Below are 5491 nucleotides of genomic sequence, written 5' to 3' on the forward strand. Positions count from 1 at the left end.
AGCAGCAGCAGCATCATAACAGCATCAGCAGAGCAGCAGCAGCAGCATCATAACAGCATCAGCAGAGCAGCAGCAGCAGCAACAAGAGCGACAGCAGCAGCAGCAGCATCATAACAGCATCAGCAGAGCAGCAGCAGCAACAACAAGAGCGACAGCAGCAGCAGCAGTAGCATCATAACAGCATCAGCAGAGCAGCAGCAGCAGCAGCAGTAGCATCATAACAGCATCAGCAGAGCAGCAGCAGCAGCAGCAGCATCTTTGTCTCATGTCCAGGATGTTTGACCCGCACACGTGTGAACCTGTTCATTTGTGATATTTATGGGCAGGTTTTAATCCCAGCTCTTAAGAAGGCGATGAACCCTGCTGCTTATTAGTTCGCTGCTCCCATTACCGAGCATCTCCCCCACGTTGCTAAGGTCCCAATATGTAACACATATACTGTATGTGTGCGTATCCATTTCACTTTAAACACAAGGTTGTGCATAACAGAATAAACACAGTCTGTGCATGCATTAAGTGACAGTGCATGTGTTTACCCTTCACAATGACAGCAGTCAGCCAATAGACGTCTATAATTCTGTCTTTCTTTGAAAGAAATAATCGTTTGAAAAACTGAGAGAAGGAAAAAGGTGCAAATTATAGTATATCAATGCGCTGCCTGAAGCGATTCATAACAGGAGAGTAATAAGGAGAATCCCAATGGGTTGATTTTGAAAAGCTAGATTGCTTTTATCTTGATAGTTCGCGCTGCAAGAAACGTAACAACGGAGCATTTGGATGAATTGTGGGTCATCATGTTGCCAGTCAGAAGAACGGCCACGCTGGGCCGGCCTCACTGGCCACCGTCCCTGACAGCCATTATCAGGATGGATCGCCACCATTGCTTTTTATGGACAGGTGACCCTCACGCGTGCCCGTGGTTCTCAAAACACGAGACACCGCTGCTGCTCCCCTGATCGGCCCAAGTTTTACAACAGTTCACTGAACGCCACATAACACAAGCATTCCCTCTCTCAAATTAATTAGTTTAAATTAGATGTCAAAATGGTTAATTATTATGATAAATGCTTTATTGCAATAATAGTGAGAGGAATTAGAACAATGTTAAATTGGGGTGCACACACTCAATGTAGAGTTGTCAGGGAGAGTAATGGGTATAATTCATTTAATGGGAACAGAAATATCCACAGATTTTAATAGCAGAGACAGAGAGTGTGAGCTGGAGAGAGAGAGACGGGGAAACGGATACAGAGGAGGAATAATGAACGCAGCCTGGAAATGCAACTTATCTCCCTTTGTCATATAGAGCTAAATGAGGAGAGGCTGTAAAGAGTCTCTAAGCTTCACCATGTTTGCCCTGCTGAACACAAACGCACGCTTTGAATAGAGATGAAGACAAAGGCTCCTGACAGCGCACACATAAAAGTGATATACATTATATATAAAGCGCACTGTTGCTTTGAGGGGAGGGAGCGCTGGCTAACGTTTCCCCAAATCAAGAACGGCTGAGGACAGTACTTCATTTCCAATCTCCGGTGCTTCATTGTCTTAAAGCTGGAGGCATTTCATATCGTCTCTCTCAGGCAAAGGAGGTTTTTATTTATTTTTTTCCCGCTCGCGTCTGCAGCTGCCAGCAACGTCGACTCCCGCCTCATTTAAATATCAATCATTTATATCTCAACAGTTTCAAAAGCCTGTTGAAAAGCTGGACCGCACGTCTGGAATGATGGAGAGGGAGAGCGGCCGGCGACTTTTTGGAGTTTTTAACAGTCGACTCACAGTCTCTATTGATTTTGGGCAGCATTAAGTCAAGAGCCTTTCAATTCAGTTTGGCTCAATTCGATTCAATAAATCATTATTGATCTCTGTGCGGACAATCGCAAGCAGCTGCTCAATGCTGGAAGAAAAAATGATGCACGCACAGAAGAAAGAAGCAGGAAGACAAGCGAAAATTTAACAGATCAGGTAACCCAGAAAGGCCCATAAAGTGTTGAAATGTCAACAAAGATTAAAGGGTCTATTATGTCCTCCATGGAGACCTCTTTGAATCCTGTTTTCTGAGTAATTGCAGAAATAAAGTGTAACGAGTGCAGGAAGAAGTGATGAGAATAAAGTGCTGAAAGCACAAGACAGGAAATGGAATGGTTGAGTCATGGCCCCACTCATAAAACCCCTAAAACTCAGAGAGCATCAAAATGACAAATGAGAGGAAAAACGACTTCGGTGTCGCTTCAAACCAGGTGAGTCTGAATGGTGACCCCGCCCTCTGCTTACATTAAGGTCTTTTAAGGCCCACCCCCCGGTCAACTGTTCCCGGATCAGAGCCCATGCTCTTCCAGGTCAGCCCTTTATGGAATTCACCCATTATGCATGTGCTCGATGTAGGCGGTAGCTAGCGCTCCATCTTTCCCACCATCAAAGACACGTTAATAGGGTTAATAGTTCAGTTTAAATAATTCCCCTTCATTACAGGAACCTTATGGGAGGAAACCCTTAACTCACTGAAATGTGCCACCCACCGAGAATTCCAGACTTGAATTCCTCGACATATCAGCCGCACTAGCCCCCCCTGGTGAATGACCGCCCCCCCGACTCATCTTATCAACTGGTCAACACCCTCAAATCAACCTATAGAGGCAACTCATGTTTGGTCGGGTTTTTTTAGATTCTCTGAAGATTTCTCTCCAAGTAAGGTCGGATCACTTGTGAGGATTTCTCTGGCGGGTAGGCGAGTCGAAGAAGAACTGACCACAACCTTCACCTGATCACGTTATCCGCCATCAAACCGACATCCGCTTTTCCTGTTTGGCTTCATGTTTGGATGGCTGGACATGGCCTGAGGCGTGTTCATAAAGTGTTCTCGTCCCGGGCGTTTTGGGATGGAGATGAGTGACAACTTTCCCAAATGTTTGCTCCCCTTGCCTCAGTTGTCAAAGGATCAGGTTCTGGTTGTGCTGCTTCCTGCTGCCCTCCAAACGCTTTGCTGTCTGTTGGATGATTTATCCATTTTAATTAAGGTGTAAACTAATAACGAGGGGAAATTCAGCAGCTGGGGGCTCCCGCGGTTCCGTCTTTTGTGATGTAAGCTCGCACATTTGTAGATATTAGAGTGGAGACGTATCTTAACCCCATTTATTATTAACTGCATTTGTTATATCTTTAAATAATGCAGAGCGCGAGTCTCTGGAGCCTGAACTAGGAAGAAGGATTAACATCAGGGTTAATTAATGGTTTCTCGTCTTATGAAGCTGGATAAACACCAGTTTAAAGAAGAAGACGTCCCAAACTCACTTCATCCGCTCCTGAGTTCTCTTCCTCTCATGCCTCTCCCAGTTTTTTGTGCTGTCATTGACCAGTATCCTGACTAATCGGTGTGTTTACAGGCACTCAAGAGCATTTACAGACGACTGTCCTCGTCCTTGTATGAAAGAGAATCAATTTAATATCTGAAATGCTTTTTGAGTGGCGATAACCCCCCCAGCTTCTTCTTAAATGAAAATGCAGTCGTCTCGCTCTATTAAATAGTTTTCAGTTCATGAATGAATGAATCCTCTGTCGTGTCTCGGTATGCATCCCATATTATGCTTTGCTCCTCTGTGCTGTTCTTCTGAGGGCAGACTCGTCGTGTTCACAAATAATCCCACCGAAATTGCCTTGGCTTTTATGCGAAGGTGCTCACCGAAATCAGCGGTTAATTTCTAAATTGAAAAACCAGCTTTGTTTGACTGCTCAGCATGGATGGAAATGTCAGGTTTAGTGCTGAAGGATACGAGTTATTCCTGAATGCGTTGAAATTAGCTTCCAAATCTAAGGTGTAATTAAAAAAGAAAAAGCCATGATACCAAAAGAAGCAGATTCGAATAATTCCATTTCGCTAATTGCAATTAAATCATTAGACTGCAGTTAACTGACGCCATGAGTTAATTACCCTTTGGGAGCGCAGTCATTATGTCAGCAGCGTGCCATCTAAACCATAAAAGTTCAGACTGAAGTAGCCGCCTCATCCTATTTGTCTGATCTCATTATCGCAAAGAAACAGAGTTCAACCCAGGCGGAGAACAAAAACGCACCTGTCCGGTGTTCATGGTGCTGATTAAAGCAGCTCATTTCATGCCCATATCTGAACGGGGTGGCTGAAGGGTGAGAGGGACACATAAGTCCGGATCATCTGTTTGCAGGGTCATGCCAGCACAATCTTTGTGCTCAGCCTGCCTGACCTGACTTGTACTCCCTGACTGGTCCAAACAAGCTTTAAGCTGTCTGGCCTCGCCATATGCTGCCACCCCTTCCTCCCAAACCGGACCCATGGTCGTCCATGACTGTGTTTTTAATGAGACCAGGTACCGGCACCCCATCTTAGCGTAGCTGCTGTTAAAAAGCTCCACTTATGATCCTTTAGGACCTTTTTTATTTGATGGATGAAACTATTTTGTTGTGTTATTGTATGGCCAACCTGAGCTGCACGTTTCTGATGCAGGAAGTTCACACAGACCCAGAGAGGCCACACTCACTCAACACAGGAGGCCACCATGCTGCCATTGTTGTGGTTCGGTAACGAAAGACAACGATTAGCCTTAGTCTGGTGGTTGATCAAAGGTGACCACCATTCGAATGTTCTTGGCTTTTAGAATACTTCCTTTTCTTCTGATCCTCCTCCGTGCATATCTCATGGTCTTAATCTGAACTGTTTTTTTTCCAAGTTTCATATCTGCCTCTGCAGCTTCTACAATAAAAATATACCTCAATTTCCCTTTTTAATCTTAACTGTTATTAACATTTATTCTATCTGCACGTTACTCATCAGGCTAATGTGTTCGTTAAACCGGGGCGAGAGGGCCTGGAGCAGGACAGAGATGCTTACACAACTATAACAGGTGAATTTAAAATCATTTATTTGGCTTGTAGCTGGTTTTAGAGGTGGGTGCAAGAGCGACAGATGCAGGCAGGCAGGGACGCCCTCGTCTCTGGGCCTGGACGTCCCTTTAGGATCCGCCATCGTGAAAACAGGCTTAACCAAAAACGCCAACACTGAAATGAGGTGGATTTCTCTTTTGAATTTTATTCTTTTAGTGTTGAGCTTTTATTTTAGTAATCCCTCACCTCCAGGTTGTTAAAGTAAAACATTAGAAAGTCAACAATCAATTTTAAAGATGCTTTCCAACAACAGCAATGAGCAAATGAGCAAAGGCGATGCAGACTTTGAACCGATAACTACGTACTACTGTTGGCCTGGTGTTATTACTGATAATATATTGTTCATGTTACCTGTTCATGTTCTCATTATTGGGAAACGATTTATGGGACCAATGTACATATTTTATATATTGTACTTGCAGGTTCAACCCTCCGAATAGAACGAATATATTGTTTTCTATCTTTTCTCTTTTGCACACGCACATTTTTGTTTTCAGCAAACCTCCTGCGACCCAGAGTTCTGTATAATAGAAATACATATTACTGATGTATTATGCATCATACATATGTGGAGAAC

This window comes from Takifugu rubripes, chromosome 17 (genome assembly GCF_901000725.2).
Source record: "Takifugu rubripes chromosome 17, fTakRub1.2, whole genome shotgun sequence".
Taxonomy (NCBI): domain Eukaryota; kingdom Metazoa; phylum Chordata; class Actinopteri; order Tetraodontiformes; family Tetraodontidae; genus Takifugu; species Takifugu rubripes.